Genomic DNA, 19,597 nt, shown 5'->3' with positions numbered 1-19,597 from the left:
TTCATGTGTTTCAATTAGACAGTAACAGAGGACTGAGGGCATGACTTAACTAATAAGATTGCTTGCTCCCCAAGCAATCTTGGTAAAGTCTTCAATATCCATTTCCCTGAAACTTCAGCATAATAAAGAAAGAGATGGGCGAATCCTGTGACTTGATTGCTGTAAGCTTATCTCCAATTTTAGTAAGACTCAAGGGAATGAAGTCAGATATTGACAGAAGAGAATACCAGATGTCTTCTGTCCTCAGCATGTTCAAATCAATATATGAAATTTCACTCTTACTTATGCATACTTCACTTACACACACACACACACACACACACACACACTGCACACAAAGTAGATTAACCATAGATTATAGAATTCTTTTTTAATGAGTATTTTCTTTATTTACATTTCAAATGTTTTCCTCCCTCCAGGTTTTCTCTTTCGAAATCCCTATCCCATCCTCCCTCTTCCTGCCTCTATTAGGGTGCACCCCAACCCATCCTCCAACTCCTGTCTTCTGCCTTGGCATTACCTTACTATGGGGCATCAAACACCCTCAGGTCCAAGGGCTGATCCTCCCACTGATGTCCAACAAACCATATTCTGCAACATACAGGGACAGAGCCATTGGTCCCTCCTTGTGTACTCTTTGATTGGTGGTCCAGTCCCTGGGAGTTCTGGGGAAATGTGTCTGCCTGGTTGGCTCTGTGGTTCCACCCACAAGGCTGCAAGACCTCTCAGTTCCTTCAGTCCCTTCTCCAACTCCTCCGTCTGGGACCCTACACTCAGTCCAATGGTTGGCTACAAGCATTTGGAGATTGTATATGGGATGGATCCCCAGGTGGGACAGTCTCTGGATAACATTTCCTTCAGTCTCTGCTCCACACATTGTCTCTGTATTTCCTCCAGTATTTTGTTGCCCCTTCTAAGAAGCACTGAAGCATCCACACTTTGTCTTCTTTCTTCTTGGGCTTCATATGGTCTCTGAATTGAATCTTGGGTATTCTGAAGTTGTGAACTTCTTTATTCAAATAAGTGAGGCTGAGAGCAATGAAAACTATCATTGTTTATGAACCCATTTTTCTGCTTTCTACGTCAATCACTTTTGCTGATCTTATTGGACTTGCTAAAATTATGAAGCCTGAAAGTCTTCTTTAAAATGGAAAAAAAATGACAGCACAGCTCTTTCCAGCTTAGGCTTCAGTCCTGAGGCCTCTGGTGGTAGCCCTCGGACCTCTCCACTTCCAGATCCAGATCAGCCTGAGCAGCAGCGCCACATCTCCAGGTCCTGAAAGAGGCAGGTGGGGCTTCCGGGCTGCCAGCGGGAGAGGTCGGAGTGCTCTGGTGAATCCAGTGGGCCCCAGCAGGTGCCTTCAGGCACCTGCTTTAGGATCTGAACAGCCTGGGCCACAGCACTCAGTCTCCAGGAAGTGCGGGGGGGACCTGGTGTGTTCCCAGAGGCAGTCTGGGAGCTCACAGCAGAGCTCATTCCCTGTGGCACTGAGCTTAGGCTTCAGTCCTGAGGCCTTTGGCAGTAGCCCTCGGACCTCTCCGCTTCCGGATCCAGATCAGCCTGAGCAGCAACAACACATCTCCAAGTCCTGAAAGAGGCAAGTGGGACTTCCAGGCGGCCAGCAGGGAGAAGTCGGTGTGCTCCAGTGAATCCAGCAGGCCCCAGCATGAGCCTTCAGGTGTCTGCTTTGGGGTCTGAACAGCCTGGACAACAACACCCTGTCTCCAGGCAGTGCATGAGGTAAGCTGTGTACCAGAGGCCACCTGGGAAGGGGCAGCTTGAACTGGTAAGTCCAGCATTGACAACACCAACTAACACCAGTGAGAACTAGATGGCAAAAGGCAGACACAGGAACGTCACTAACATAAATCAAGGCAATATGGCAACATCTGAACCCAATTCTCCTTTACCAGCATGTCCTGGATACCCCATCACACCAGTAAAACAAGATTTGGATTTAAGATCACTGGTCATGATGCTGGTACAGGAACACATAAAGGACATACTTAAAGAAATTCAGGAGAAAATGGATCAATAGTTAGAAGCCCTTGCAAGGGAAACACAAAAATCATTGAAAGAAATCCAGGAGGATACAAAAGCCAATAGTGAGGAAACACAAAAAATACTTAAAGAAATACAGGAGAACTTTGGTCAACAGGCTGCGGTCATGAAAGAGGAAACACAAAAATCTTTTAAAGAATTACAGGAAAGCACAAACAAGCAAGTGAAGGAGCTAAGCAAAACAATCCAGGATCTAAAATCAGAAGTAGAAACAACTAAGAAAACTCAAAGGGAGACAACTTTGGAGATAGAAAGCCTTGGGAAGAAATCAGTGGACATAGACGCAAATATCAACAACAGAATACAAGAGATAGAAGAAAGAATCTCAGACACTGAATATACCATATAAACCATGGACTCAACAGTTAAAGAAAATGCAAAAAGTAAAAAGCTTGTAACCCAAAATATCCAGGAAATCCAGGACACAATGAGAAGACCAAACCTAAGGATTATAGGCATAGATGAGAGTGAAGATTTACAACTTAAAGGGCCAGCAAATATCTTCAATAAAATTATGGAAGAAAACTTCCCTAACCTAAAGAGAGAGATGCCCATGAATATACAAGAAGCCTACAGAACTCCAAACAGACTGGACTAGAACAGAAATACTTCCCGTCACAAAATAATCAAAACACCAAATGTACTAAACAAAGAAAGAATATTAAAGGCAGTAAGAGAAAAAGGCCAAGTAATATATAAAGGAAGACCTATCAGAATCACAGCAGACTTTTCACCTGAGACTATGAAGGCTAGAAGATCCTGGGCTGATCTCATGCAGACTCTAAGAGAACACAAATGCCAGCCAAAACTACTATATCCAGCAAAACTCTCAATCACCGTAGATGGAGAAACTAAGATATTCCATGACAAAACCAAGTTTACCCAATACCTATCCACAAACCCAGCCCTACAAAGGATAATAGGAGGAAAACAACAATACAGGGAGGGAAACTTGACCCTGGAAAAAGCAAGATAGTAACCTTTCATCAAACCCAAAAGAAGTTAAGCAATCAAATTTAAAAAATAACGTCAAAAATGACAGGAAGTAACAATCACTATTCCTTAATATCTCTTAACATCAATGGACTCAATGCCCCAATAAAAAGACATAGACTAACTTACTGGATATGTAAACAGGATCCTACATTTTGCTGTTTACAGGAAACACACCTAAGGGTCAAAGACAAACACTACCTTAGAGTAAAAGGCTGGAATACAATTTTACAAGCAAATGGTCTCAGGAAACAAGCTGGAGTAGCCATTTTAATATCAGATAAAATTGACTTTCAACCCAAAGTCATCAAAAGAGACCATGAGGGACACTTCTTGCTGGTCAAAGGAAAAATACAAGAAGAACTCTCAATCCTGAACATTTATGCTCCAAATGCAAGGGCACCCTCATTCATAAAAGAAACTTTATTAAAGCTCAAAGCACACATTACACCTAACACAATAATTGTGGGTGACTTCAACACTGCACTTTCCTCAATGGACTGATCAGGAAAACAGAAACTAAACAGGGACATAATGAAATTAATTGAAGCTTTGGACCAATTAGATTTAACAGATATATATATATATATATATATATATATATATATATATATATATATATATATATATATAACATTCTATCCTAAAGCAAAAGAATATACCTTTTTCTCAGCACCTCAAGGTACCTTCTCCAAAATCGACCATATAATTGGTCACAAGACAGACCTCAACAAATATAAGAAGATCGAACTAATCCCATGCCTCCTATCAGATCACTATGGAGTAAAAGTGGTCTTCTATAGCAACAAAAATAACAGAAAACCCACATACACGTGGAAATTGAACAATATTCTACTCCATGATTCCTTGGTCAAGGACGAAATAAAGAAAGAAATTAAAGACTTTTTAGAACACAATGAAAATGAAGACACAACATACCTAAATCTATGGGACACAATGAAAGCAGTGCGAAGAGGAAAACTCATAGCCCTGAGTGCCTCCAAAAAGAAAATGGAGAGAGCATACATTACCAGCTTAATGACACACCTGAAAGCCCTGGAACAAAAAGAAGCTATCTCACCCAGGAGGAGTAGAAGGCAGGAAATCATCAAACTCAGGGCTGAAATCAATCAAGTAGAAACAAAGAGAATTATACAAAGAATCAACAAAACCCGGAGCTGGTTCTTTGAGAAAATCAACAAGATAGATAAACCCTTAGCCAGACTGACCAAAGGGCACAGAGAAAGTATCCAAATTAACAAACTTAGAAATGAAAAGGGAGATATAACAACAGAAACTGAGGAAATCCAAAAAATCATCAGATCCTACTACAAGAGCCTGTACTCAACACAACTGGAGAACCTGGAGGAAATGGACAATTTCCTTGACAGATACAAAATACTAAAATTAAGTCAGGACCAAATAGATCATCTACACAGTCCCATAATGCCTAAAGAAATTGAAGGAGTCATAGAAAGTCTTCCAACCAAAAAAAGCACAGGACCAGATGGTTTCAGTGCAGAATTCTACCAGACCTTCAAAGAAGAGTTAACACCAATACTCTTCAAACTATTCCACAAAATAGAAACAGAAGGAACACTACCCAATTCCTTCTATGAAGCCACAATTACGCTGATACCAAAACCACACAAAGATCCAACAAAGAAAGAGAACTTCAGGCCAATTTCCGTTATGAACATCGATGCAAAAATACTCAATAAAATTCTTGCCAACCGAATCCAAGAACACATCAAAACGATCATCCACCATGATCAAGTAGGCTTTATCCCGGGAATGCAGGATTGGTTCAATATACGGAAATCCATCAATGCAATCCACTACATAAACAAACTCAAGGAACAAAACCACATGGTCATTTCATTGGATGCTGAAAAGGCATTTGACAAAATTCATCATCCTTTCATGCTTAAAGTCTTGGAGAGAACAGGAATTCAAGGCCCATACCTAAACATAGTAAAAGCAATATACAGCAAACCGGTAGCCAGCATCAAACTAAATGGAGAGAAACTTGAAGCAATCCCACTAAAATCAGGGACTAGTCAGGGCTGCCCCCTCTCTCCTTATCTTTTCAATATTGTACTTGAGGTACTAGCTCCGACAATTCGACTACATAAGGAGGTCAAAGGGATACAAATTGGAAAGGAAGAAGTCAAACTATCATTATTTGCAGATGACATGATAGTCTACCTAAGTGACCCAAAAAACTCCACTAGAACTCCTACAGCTGACAAACAACTTCAGCAAAGTGGCAGGTTATAAAATCAACTCAAGCAAATCAGTGGCCTTCCTATACTCAAAGGATAAGCAGGCTGAGAAAGAAATTAGGGAAATGACCCCCTTCACAATAGCCACAAACAGTATAAAGTATCTTGGGGTGACTCTTACCAAACATGTGAAAGATCTGTATGACAAGATCTTCAAGACTCTGAAGAAGGAAATGGAAGAAGACCTCAGAAAATGGGAAAACCTCCCATGCTCTTGGATCGGTAGAATCAATATAGTTAAAATGGCCATTTTGCCAAAAGCAATATACAGATTCAATGCAATACCCATCAAAATCCCAACTCAATTCTTCACAGAGTTAGAAAGAGCAATTATCAAATTCATCTGGAATAACAAAAAACCCAGGATAGCTAAAACTATTCTCAGCAACAAAAGAAATTCTGGGGAATCAGTATCCCTTTCCTCAAGCAATACTACAAAGCAATAGTGTTAAAAACTGCATGGTATTGGTACAGTGACAGGCAGGAGGATCAATGGAATAGGATTGAAGATCCAGAAATGAACCCACACACCTATGGCCACTTGATCCTCGACAAAGAGGCTGAAAACATCCAATGGAAAAAAGATAGCCTTTTCAACAAATGGTGCTGGTTCAACTGGAGGTCAGCATGCAGAAGAATGCGAATTGATCCATCCTTGTCTCCTTGTACCAAGCTCAAATCCAAATGGATGAAGGACCTCCACATAAAGCCAGACACTCTGAAGTTAATAGAAAAGAAATTGGGGAAGACCCTTGAGGACATCGGTACAAGGAGAAAGTTTCTGAACAGAACACCAATAGAGTATGCTCTAAGAGCAAGAATTGACAAATGGGACCTCATAAAATTACAAAGTTTCTGTAAGGCAAAGGACACCATCAAGAGGACAAATCGGCAACCAACAAATTGGGAAAAGATCTTCACCAATCCTACATCAGATAGAGGGCTAATATCCAATATATATAAAGAACTCAAGAAGTTAGACTCCAGAAAACCAAACAACCCTATTAAAAATGGGGTACAGAGTTAAACAAAGAATTCTCACCTGAAGAACATCGGATGGCGGAGAAGCATCTTTAAAAATGCTCAACTTCATTGGTCATTAGGGAAATGCAAATCAAAACAACCTTGAGATTTCACCTTACACCAGTCAGAATGGCTAAGGTTAAAAATTCCAGAGATAGCAGGTGTTGGAGAGGGTGTGGAGAAAGAGGAGCACTCCTCCACTGCTGGTGGAGTTGCAAATTGGTACAACCACTCTGGAAATCAGTCTGGTGGTTCCTCCGAAAACTGGGCACCTCACTTCCAGAAGATCCTGCTATACCACTCCTGGGCATATACCAGAGGATTCCCCACCATGTAATAAGGATACGTGCTCTACTATGTTCATTCCAGCCCTATTTATAATTGCCAGATGCTGGAAAGAACCCAGGTATCCCTCAACAGAAGAGTGGATGCAAAAAATGTGGTTTATCTACACAATGGAGTACTATTCAGCCATTAGAAACAATGAATTCATGAAATTCTTAGGCAAATGGATGTTGCTAGAGAACATCATACTTAGTGAGGTAACACAGACTCAAAAGATGAATCATGGTATGCACTCACTAATAAGTGGATATTAACCTAGAAACCTGGATTACCCAAAACATAATCTACACATCAAATGAGGTACAAGAAGAAAGGAAGAGTGGCCCCTTGTTCTGGAAAGACTCAATGAAGCAGTATTCAGCAAAACCAGAACGGGGAAGTGGGAAGGGCTGGGTGGGAGGACAGGGGGAGAGATGGGGTCTTACGGGACTTTTTGGGAGTGGGGGGGCTAGGAAATGGGAAATCATTTGAAATGTAAATAAAAAATATACCGAATTAAAAAAAATAAAATAAAAAATTGGAAGAAAATAAAATGAAATATCTAATGAAATATGAATGCATGCTTAAATTTATATACTGTTCAAAGTAAAATTTGAACTATATACTATGCTCTGAAATTTGAAAATTAAAACATTCAATATCTATTTTCATCATAGACAGCTTAGTCTATGAACATAACATTGTTAATATAATACATTTTCACAAAGAATTCTTGTAGTATATTTCTTGACGTCTGTAGTACTACTTAAGTGATATATATATATATATATATATATATATATATATATATATATATATATTTACAGGTTTTATAGTTAGAAGTCTATCATAGTTATTAGAAGAGCTCAGATGTCAGCTAGACTGCCTATTTTCCTAAATATTCTTGAGGAGACACTTTTGTTTTTACTTTCTCGATCTCATCTGCTGTCATTGGCTTGGATATCCTTCTAGTTTTGAAGCCAGCTACTTTTGTGTCTTTCTGATTCTTTGACAGTCTGAGAACCTCATTCAGGAAAAGGCCTAGGCTCACCTGTCTACATGAGTATTATTTCCCATATCAGTAATAAATGCATCCTCACAATTCCTGTGTATGGCATTTCAGATGCTACTGCACTTTTGACATATTGTGATACAATGTAAAGTAGGTTATTTGGCAACTGAAAAGGGTTATGGCAAATATAACTCTGAGAAACACTGTACTTCACTTCAGAGGGACGAGGGAATAATATGCTGATAACTTTCTCAAACTAATAGCTTTTAAGGATAGAGTGTAAACCAAACAAGATTCTAGTTGGTTGCGACTCTGAAAACACAGTCCATATTACCCCTGCTAAATGTTATAAAGACAAATGGTTGTTGTTATAAGACAGTCTATCACACAGTAGGATTACATCAAAATACTCACTATGATACAGAACAATGTCTTTAATATGGACATTATAGACTAATTATTTCAGTTATATTTCTGGTATAAAAGTTTCAAGTGTTCTCTCCAAGACTTTAAGCATGAAGGGATGCTGAACGGGGAAGTGGGAAGGGGTGGGTGGGAGGACAGGGGAAGGGAAGGGGGCTTACGGGACTTTCGGGGAGTGGGGGGGCTAGAAAAGGGGAAGTCATTTGAAATGTAAATAAATTATATCGAATAAAAAAAAAGAAAAAAAAGAAAAAAAAAGTTTCAAGTGTTATTGTCCTGAAAACCATTAAAAATATAATTGATATATCTCTGTCTTAATCTGAAAACCTTTGTTTCTGAAAATTGTAATAGTTGTAACCAGAGCTATGAGTTTATTGATTGATTTTTGATGTTTTCTGCAGGCATATAATTAAGGTGTTCATCGGAAGCTGTCTTCATCTGAAATGGCTTTTAAAACTGGGTGGCAGAAAAGGTGTATTTGAAAATGTAATTGGAAAAAGAGTTTTATTTTTCTACATTTTTCTTGGTGCATAGTAGTATGTATATAGGCCAGTTTCAAATGTGAGAAAGGTTATTTAAATTGCATTTGACTTTTAAGCAAGTTTAATAAAAACTTAGGCTGTTAAGCCATAAAACTTGATGGATTAACTTAGAATTGTATTATACTTTACCTCTTCCTTGCTACTCAAGGAATAGTGTCTGTTTTATTTAACAGAGTAATTAGTCTATTATATGTAACTGCTAATGATACATTTATGCAATCAATGATTATTCCATAGCCTTCTACACATTTCTATTGTTTTTATTTTGTATATGGCATTGTTTTAACACAGATATGACACTTGACACTAGCCTCTATGGGAGAAAATAAATTACCCCAAGTTTGTGATAAATTTTTCCTTGACTCACCGATACTTTTAACTAAGTCTTTCATTATGGAAACTTCAACTAATTCCATAGAAAATGCTCATTCTTTTGTCCATATTAATGTAACAGTGGCCAGATCACAACACCCATTTGATGGTGGCACAGCAGCACTCAGAGATGAGGAATGTACGACGGTGCTAGTAATAAAGGAAATTTTATTCTCTCCAGACCTGGAATGCTTTCTTTTGTCAGATTGTGTGCTTTTTCTCTGGCATATATTTTGACATTTGGGAAATAAAAGGAAATTGTGCATCCTGGGAGCAAAATGACATTGATAAACTTGGGAGAGTTGACTGCCATTTCCCCAATTTGAAAGACTTTTCCTTTCCGACACAGAAAATGAAGTAGTTAGAAATGAAAAGCAAACTTAAAAGAACACTTCTTCAAAGGAAAAATGTTTTATATTTAAAAATAGGAAGAATCACAAGAAATTCAGCTTCATAAAAGTACTAAGAGAAAAAGTTTTCTTTTTTTCTTTCTTATATAAACAAATATGAGTCTTCTCCTAAGGTATAATTAACTGAGATGGAAAAGGAGCACTGAACCAGATGGGAAGTAGGTCAGCTCATTTGAGGCTCTGGCTGCATGAGCTTTGACAGCCAGCTGAATATTTCTCTCTATATAGGAGATATACAGGTTCCTGTGATTTATTGGTCTTTCTTTCCCTAATGCCTCTTATATAAAAACACAGAAAAGAAAATCTATACTTTTTCCATCTCGCTTAGAAGCAACCTACATAGGGGATTGAATATAATTATGAAATTCAATGTGCTGTGCTCACATGCAGTGAAGACAGTGTTAATTACATTCAATCACAAGGAAATGTGATGGGTGAGATAAAATAGTATTTTACAGATGCAATATTTTGTACAATGTTTACTTTACATTTGCATCTTCATTAATAATTGATTAGTTAAAGTTAAATGTAGCCTTATACTTCACTAAACACCGATACTCATCGGACTCAGAAATACTTGTATATTTCCTGTGCAAAAATGCACCCTTTAGTTTTGCCAGTAATGGAATTCTAGAAAAAGTTGAAATAATGCTTTCACAGGAGCAAATTCTAAAATGATTGATCTACTAGCACCATCTGTCCCCTTTGGAGGACATCAGATACAACTCATCACATGCAACCCCATCAGTAAAGATATGCTTTTGGGATTGGATATATTCTTAAGCTTGTTTTACAATAGGCAAAACAAACTCAGGAGCTAGAATATATTTAAAAACCCTTTCTTTCCCAAGCCTCTGCACCTATCATGAGTATCTTGCATGATGCCTGCCTTTCAGTTAATAGTATTTTTTTTAAAGAAGCTTTATATGTTATTTGATTTTCCTCTTAGATGTTGTGACCTTGTCTCACTACTAACCCTTGCAAAAGTGTTTTTCACTAGACGATAGACATTACATGAATTCCTCACTTTTCAATGAAGTTCTTGAACAATTGTTCAAAGTGGTCTCTTAATAAAAACCATGCAATACTATTCATCTATTTAAACTCATTCTTCTTTTATATGTCTTTATGACATTCTCACTCAAGTTTTTCTTGATACTTCAGATGGATTTGTTCATCCCATTTTAGTATGCTTCCACAGAATTCTGAAAAGTTCTCTATCATACCGTATATTAATAAGCAGTCCATTGGGGATGCTAATTGTGTTATTTCAAAGTCTAGTCAAGTGTATAGTGAAAATAAAAAATGGAAATCATGAAAGAAGGCAAATAAATTAGCACAATGTGAGAAATTAGGTAAAAATAAAATATAAAGGATATACGGGAAATAACATATACTAAACTGGCTTGAATTATATCAGAAATGTGAATCAATAATCATATTAATTTTTGTGGACTTCTTTGTTTTTCTAAATGAGTAATCATGTAAATTCATTATGGCAAATGAATCTTAGCAGATGGCCTGTGGTAATGTCATGGATAGAAAGTAGAATCAAGAGAGAAACCTGCAACATGCTCTTCTGTGTTCATAGCAGCCATATCTGTAATAGACAGAAGCTAGTAACAATCCAGATATCTGTCAACTGAACAGTAGATATAGAAAATGTGGTTCAATTAAAAAATGAAATACTTCAGCTATAAAAAATGCGGACTATGAAATTTGCAGACAAAAGGATGGAAATTGAAAATATGCTGAGTGAGGAAACCCAGAACCAAAGAACATGGACAGAATATCCAAGATACAACTCACAGACCATAGGAAACTTAACAAGAAGGAAGGCCCAAGTGTGGCTACTTGAATACTACTTGATCCTGCCCCCCTTTTCACCAATTATGGGGAAAAACAGGAGAAAAATGCAGAGGGCTAGGAGGATGAATGGAATGATGCAGTGATGGGGGTTGGGAGACAGAGGGAACCTCTAGAAAGTCCCAGAGACCTGGGATGTGAGAGACTCCCAGGACTCAGTGGAGTTGACCCTACCTGAAATGTACAAGTTGGGAGACAGAACTTGATGTGCTCGCTTCGGCAGCACATATACTAAAATTGGAACGATACAGAGAAGATTAGCATGGCCCCTGCGCAAGGATGACACACAAATTCGTGAAGCGTTCCATATTTTTTCCAGACTGTCAAAAAAAAAAAAAAGAACTTGAAAAAAACCATCTCCAGTAGCTAGACTTGGCTCCAGTTGAGGCTTGGTTCCACCCATCACTGTTCAACAATTTTGACACAGAATTGTTCCTGTCTAAAGTAAATGCAGGGAAAAATGGACTGAAGGAAAGACCATCCAGTGACTTGTCTAACTTGGGATCCCTCCCTTGTGCAGGCACCAAATCCTGATTGAAGGACATGGCTGTCCTCTGAGAGGTTCTACTGGTAGCTGACTAAGACAGCTGCAGATTCAGCCAATCATAGAACTGAGGTCCCATATGGAAGAATTAGGAGAAAGATCGAAGGAGCTGAAGGGATTGCAACCTCATAGGTAGAACAACAGTATTAACTAACATAGACCCCTCAGAACTCTCAGAGACTAAGCTACCAACCTAAGAACAGACATGTGCTGACCCATGGCCCCAGGCATATATGTAGTAGAGGATGGCGTTGTCTAGACTCAGTAGTAGAGTAGTGCCTAAACAAGTAGAAACTTAATGCTCCAGGGAAGCTGGATGCTGGCTGGGATTAGGGAGTTGAGGGAGGATGGTTGGGTACGGGAGTACCTTCTTAGTAGCAAAGGGAAGGGGAGATGAGTTGAAGAACTCACAGATGGGGAGATGGGAATAGGCTGAGCATTTGGAATGTAAATAAGTAAAATAATTTAATAAAAATATTTTAAAAAATTAAATGCATATATTTATTTAAGCATGCTATATCATTGCCTGTCAGTGTTAATTTTGTAAATTCTTCTATTCTCAAGCATTAACCCCTGGAAAGAACACAAGTGAAGAGAGGAACTTGAAACTTATAAAGAAAACATATTTCTAAATATTTGTAAGTCTTGGATGATGAGTTAGCACAGGATGTGCAAGCACTTTTTACCTAAGCAGGATGACTTCATTTAATTCTTAGACAACACAGTATAAGGGGAAAACTCATTCAGAAAGTTTCTCTGTGACCTCATGTAACACACACACACACAAACATGAGTGTCAAAATATATGTCAAAATTTATAAATTTTAATACTATAACATTTGTATTAGCTTCTTTAAGACTATATCTTGATAAGTGTAATTATCTTGTGTCAGCTTTTACTCAGGTTGAAGAAAGATTTAATTAGCATGCAAATATAAGCAATATATTTCAAGATAGTGTCAATATGTTTCAAGTAGACTTACCCTTAAAACTCTTTCAGAAATCTTTCAAACAATGACTACATGTTACTAAAATGCACATGAAGGATAATAGAGATGTACTTATAAATATTCAGCATTTCAGAGAATTTACAGCATCTCACTGACAAGTGAAGAAATCTACCCAAGTAACTTAAAACTTTCAGCTGGCCTTGTTCTTGGAAGGAATTCATTTTCTCATAAGTTTCTGAGTCTCATAAATTGAGTTGTTATAGTTACAAACACTTACTGCTTTTGCTACAGGGAATAATGTTTTGAAATGACACATTAAGAAACATGTTTTATATGTATTGAATCCTCCAAGAAATTTAAGATCTAAATAGTCCATAAAAGTTGGTCTGTCTGCTCTAAATATTTGTATTACAGTATAGTTATAATATTAGAAATTATGACCCATATAGTAGATGTACAATTTTTCTATCTTAAAAACATTGACTAGATCATTTGGCCTAGCTATGACTCCGTGTTCTGTACCTGAAAAATCCAACAGCCTAAATGTCCTTGCTGAGGTGACATAACCTACAAGAACCTAATGCTGACATTTCCTCTAGCCTTTATAATTTCTAACTGTATTCTATTTTCCTTATACCCTTATGTATTTTTTCTCCCTGGTGACACATGCCCTAATGGGTCTGAACATTGAGGATGTGTGGGGAATAACAGTAGGGTTAGCACAGGGGAGAGGCAGGAGTGGAAATAATGTAAATGCAAATGTATGAAATACTTATGCATACATTTTCAAAATATATAAAAATGAAAAAGTATTAACCCATAGGTCAAATACAGTTCATCACTTGTTTTTAAAAGTAAATTCAGTTATTTCATAGCCATACCCACTATTTCGCTTGTATTTGTGTTTTCACTGTGATGGGATAGTAGAATAATTGGGGCAGAGTCTGTATGACCCAAAGTACCTGAACTATTTTATATTTGGCATTACTTACAAAATTTTGCTGACCACTGCTAAAACTTGCAAGAGAAACTTGACCTAATTACTTTTAAAAGGTCTTTTCAAACCACAACTTTCTGCTAATATAGACATTCAAATATTTTAATATGTATATATATCAAAAAATATACAGATAAACAGAAAAAGATACTCATTATATACATATATGTGTGTGTGTCTGAATGTTTCATTTAAAAAGTCTAGTCATATCTGAATATCTTCCACAAAATAAAAGATCCTTAGCATAACATATTAAAAACAGTTGACCTGAGGATTTCATTGCACTTTTGATTATACCAAGAAACTTCAACCTAATACTTAATGTAAATGAACTTCAAAATATCTTACAGATAAATTTTTATAAATACTTACATTAATTATATAAAATAGCCAATTCCATTGTTTAATTTTCTGGTAGGTATGTGATCCATTTTATCTGTATTTATATCCTAATGTTTGCCACATTTTTGTAATATGACAGCAAGAGTAATATCAGGCAAAAGACACACTTATCAATAAAAAGAGGAGTAAGGCAGGAGCTTCTGAGGTACTAACAAGTGATAGTCACCAGACAGTGCCTAGGAAAAAGAGTTTTGAAGAGAAGGAACTCAAGGGAGAATCAGGGATTCTCTGCTAGTGCTCAATAAAACATAAGGAAAACCCTAGATGTTGAAGTGAAGAATATCTTGAGCAGTCTCACTGTAGTGCTTTCCAGTTTCCCTTCAGTCATAAGACTGAAACATCAAAAATGCATTAATGCTTAGAAAAACGTCCAGAAGATTAACATAATTGTAGAGAGTAATCAATCCCAAATTAAAACTTTCTTTGACTATATACTAGCTACTTTCATGTCACTGTGACAACAACATATGGCAGAAATTATTTAAAAGAAGAAATATTTTGGCTCAAGACTTTTAGAGCATGCAAATCGGTAATATATGGTAGAAAAACATTTATCATGATGGTAAGATGTTGTGGCAGGGTGTATTCACATTGTGATAGGAGAGAAAGGAGATAGAAATAACAGAAATAAAAATCATACTCAAAGTCCTACCACTAGTTAACTGCTATAGGCTAAATTACATATGCTATTGCTTCCACAACCACTGAAGCTAGGCACAGAGGACCAACAATTTAAGACAATGACCTATAAGGAGCATTTCTTATTTAAACCCTAACCTTAAATGCTTATAAGCAGTAATCAAAACATTAGGGTAATTTCATGTAAATCAACCATGAATCAAAAGTAAGGGTAAGAATGGTTGGATGAGGGAAAAGCTGGAAGAAGCTGAGAAGGAGGTTGACCATGTAGGAGGACCACCAGTCTCAACTAAACTGACACTTGGCCACCAACCAGGCAGCATATACCATCTGATATGAGACCCCCAACACATATACAACAGAGGACTGCCAGGTCTGGACTCAGTCAGAGAAGATGCACCTAACCTGTAAGAGACTTGAGGCCCCAGGGAGTAGGGAGGTCAGGTCGGGTTGGGGTTTATGGGGTACGGACATCCTCATGGAGACATGAGATGTGAAACAGTCAGAGGGTGGACTTGGAGGGGAGTAAAATCTGAACTATAAAAAATATTAAAGATAATTTTAAAAAAGCAATGTTTAAGTAAATATAAAAATACAATTATAGGTTACTTTTATTTTATTTATTTATTTATTTATTTATTTATTTATTTATTTATTTATTTTATTTACATTGCAAACGATTTCCCCTTTTCTGGGTCGCCACTACCCGCAAGTCCCATAAGCCCTCTTCCGTCCCCCTATTCTTCTATCCACCCCTTCCCACTTCCCTGTTCTGGAATTCCCCTATACTCTTGCACTGAGTCTTTCCAGAACCAGGGGCCACTCCTCCATTCTTTTTAGACATCATTTAATTTGTGGATTATGTCCTGGGTATTCAAAGTTTCTAGGCTAATATCCACTTATCAGTGAGTGTATACCATGATTGATCTTTTGAGACTGGGTTACCTCACTTAGTATGATGTTCTCCAGCTCCATCCATTTGTCTAAGAATTTCATGAATTCATTGTTTCTAATGGCTGAATAGTACTCCATTGTGTAAATATACCACATTTTTTGTATCCATTCCTCTGTTGAAGGACACCTAGGTTCTTTCCAGCTTCTGGCTACTACCAATAGAGCTGCTAGGTTATATTTAAACTACAAAAAAAAAAGCGCAAAGAAATAAGCAAAAGAAAACAACCAACTTCAGAAAAAAAGGAATAAAAAAAAAACCATAAGAAATATAAATAAGTATCCTGAAATCAATAGATGCCAGGTGTGGAAGTATGAAGCTGTAACCCAGTACTTGAGAAATGGAAACAAGAAGATAAGCCATAATCATCATATTAAATTTGAAGTCATTCTGAGCTTAATAAAACTACTTCAAAAGAGAAAGTGATGTAAACAACTATATGATGGAATTAGTTTACATGAAAATTGAATAATAATGTATCCACATTAGAAATGTGAACAAAAACTTATTCATGTATATGATATAAATGAATGCTAAATGAAAGCTTTTATGTCTGACAAAATATGTTTAAAGATGGATGACAAAATATGTTTAACCCCACTCTCTGTCTTACAGGTCCATGGGCAACAGTACAATTCATCATAGCTAGAAAGATAAGCTGGAAAATAAGGAGATGCTAATTACATTACAGCAACAATTGAAAAGCAAAACGAATGAATCTTTCTATGCAGTTCATTTTTTTTCTTCTTATTTATTTAATTATATGTCCTTGACGATTTTTTGCATACATGGGTATGGAGTAGACACATGATTACTGCAGATGTGGTTGTCAAATCCCACTTGGTCTAAAGATAAAAATAGTTGTGACCTACTATATTTGGTCCTGGGAATTGAAACTGGTCTTAACTACTGAAAAGATCATTGTTCCAACCACAGATCTCTTTGTTTTTATTCAGTCCAAGAGTCTAAGACATGCCATAACCACATCCACATTTAAGGTTTGTTTTTCCATTGCAGTTTTCTAATTCTCCTAATTTTTATAGACTTATGTGACAGCAGATTTTCTACCAATCACTAGTTTCTGAATAACAGCTTGGAGGTTTATTAATTTTAAACAAATGTCCAGGCCTTAAACTAGGCTGGTTCTCTGAATAGCTAATAAAGTATATCAACCTATTTAAGTTAATCTATGTCTGCCGCATAGCTAGTTACCTCTCTTCGGTTTAATATGTGCAACTTAACTCTGTCTAAGCAGGGAATTTCTCTCAGAGTTCTCTCTTCTGTATGTTCCATCTTTTATTCTACCCTTTCCTGTAAGCCATTGGTTTTATTGACAGGTGATGCTTCTACATAGTACCAAAAAGGTGTTCCCATTATTTCCCACAGTTATTCTAAAGCTAGAAAGTTGACAGTTAAATATGTTCGTGATATTATTCCAGTAGAAAACTGAACAATAGTCTAATCATAGGGGACTGACAACAGACCAATGTAAAGATGCTACTGAAATCGGTAAACTCATGATTTTCTTTGGAGCTAATTACAGGACTATGAGGAAAGAGTTAATTACAGGGAAAAAATTCATTTAAAGACAGCTGTATTAACAATGTCCACCACAGCATGGGTAAAACCTCATAAAAGCTTGAGACATAGAGTACTGTGCAACATCTGGAGGTAGCTCACCTGGTTGAATAGCTCTTTTGCAGGTATCTCATTTGAATATCTCATTTGAGCCACTGTCAGGCTGTTTAGTTTGCCTCAACTTCTTCCACATAGATCAGCTTCTCTGTTGATGTCCTTCTTCAATGCCCATTGCTTAGTTATGTTTGGGTTAGTTATTTTTGAGAGGAGAGGAGCCTAGTGCATCAGATAAGTTTTAGGGACATTTTTTAATCATGGAGTTGGTAATTTTCTGAGTGTAAGGAGTTTCACTGTAGTTCGGAATGTTTTACATCCCCTTAATTTTTTTTTATTCAATATATTCTTTACTTAAAATTCAAATGATTTCCCCTTTCCTGGACCCCCCCTCCCCGAAAGTCCCATAAGCCCTCTTCCCTCCCCCTGTTCCCCCATCCACCCCTTCCCACTTCCCTGTTCTCATATTCCCCTACACTGCTGCACTGAGCCTTTCAGAACCAGGGGCCATTCGTTCCTTCTTCTTGGTATGTGCATTGATATGTGCATTGGGTCTTGGGTACTGCAAGCTTCTAGGCTAATATCCGCTTATCAGTGAGTGTATACCATGAGTGTTATTCTGAGACTGGGTTAACTCACTTAGTATGATATTCTCCAGCTCCATCCATTTGTCTAAGAATTTCATGAATTCATTGTTTTGAATGGCTCAATAGTACTCCATTGTATATATATAATGACAGATGTTAATAATACAAAGTGTTAAAATATTAAAATAGAAAGACTACCAACCTGAACCATCATGGCCAAATTAATTAAAGAAAGCAATTAATTAAGGGAAGCATTTTTATTCATGTTCACGTGCTGTCTCACACTAAAGAAAAGTTTGAAGGATAAGAATTAGATCTGAGGAAGACCATCCTTTGATAGATCAGTGCAAGAGGATTTCTAAATGGGGGATTTTAGTGGGAAAAATAGGCAACATTACAGGAGCAGAACATCTTAGATTAGCTTTGTTTCTATGATAGAAATTTCAGACATGCACATTTTTATTTTCAGTCAATTGAGCCTTGAAAAGTGTCATGGCCTTGGTTAACATTTATGATTTTTGCTTCATTAGATAGGTGAGAAGGGAGATTAATGTCATTTATAACTAGTGTGGTGGCATCAGAGCTATTTCTGCAAAAGCAGTTAGAAGATCCTACACTAACGCTACCATTTTGGAAAGAACTGCCATGCGAAGTTTCTTGATTATTTTACATGATATGTATTGTTCAAGGCCTGAAGCATAGGGAGGAATGTAAACATAGCTATGGTTATTTTTCACTGCTATGTTTTTTGAAACTGTGTCCTTCTGCACCAGTCACATTGGCCACTAAGTTAAGTTTCTTCATAATTTCTTTTCTCAGATATTTGTTGTGCATCCATTGAAATACGGATGCTGTTGTAACCATTCGATACATTTCTTCAACAATGAAAACAGAATGTAGAACCTATTGTTGAGAAATTGTGTAACACTTCTCACTGGATAGGACACTGGATAACAACTATGGCAAGACTACTCTCCTAGTCATGGTTACTACTGTGATGAAACATGATAACTAAAACAACTTGAAAAGGAAAGGATTTATTATGCTTACATTTATATATTCACCCTTTAAAGAATTCAAAAAGTAACTCAAACAGCACAAGAACCTGGAGGCAGGCACTGATGCAGAGGCTATGAAGGCCTGTTACTTACTGGTATTTTCATCTCATAGCTAACTCAATATTTGTAAGTGTGTGTGTGTATATATATATATATATATAATATTTTAGGAATTTGATTCATGAATGGCTTGGTCCTTGTCCCATAAATCATCTTATGGAAGCATTTTCCAAGTGAATTTCCATCCTTTCAGAAAACTTAATTGGACCAAAATGACATGAAAATCACTGGCATACCACCACTGCCAACATTTTTAATTTTTTCACAGCAAATAAATTAGCCCCTTAATTTTAAATTCAACTCAGTCAACTTCTAATATAATGTATTGTTATATTATTTGCTAGAGTATAACATGAAACTAAATATTAGCTACTGTTTCTCTGAAATCCTATAGTCTAGGCCTCCATTGAGCATATTTCTCTCACTCTTCTTGTCTTCCAAGCTATAATCAGAGTGGCCTGTTA

At 36.9% G+C, this 19,597-nt stretch overlaps 1 non-coding gene across 1 annotated transcript; it reads left to right on the top strand.

Moving 5' to 3' along the window:
* The first annotated feature begins 11,519 nt into the window (after window positions 1–11,519).
* LOC127682020 (U6 spliceosomal RNA) lies at window positions 11,520–11,626 on the top strand. Its single transcript, XR_007977323.1, has one exon. It is a non-coding gene; the product is annotated as a U6 spliceosomal RNA (small nuclear RNA).
* The last annotated feature ends 7,971 nt before the right edge of the window (window positions 11,627–19,597 follow it).

This window comes from Apodemus sylvaticus, chromosome 3 (genome assembly GCF_947179515.1).
Source record: "Apodemus sylvaticus chromosome 3, mApoSyl1.1, whole genome shotgun sequence".
Lineage (NCBI taxonomy): Eukaryota > Metazoa > Chordata > Mammalia > Rodentia > Muridae > Apodemus > Apodemus sylvaticus.
This window is presented reverse-complemented; position numbering and strand designations above follow the sequence as displayed.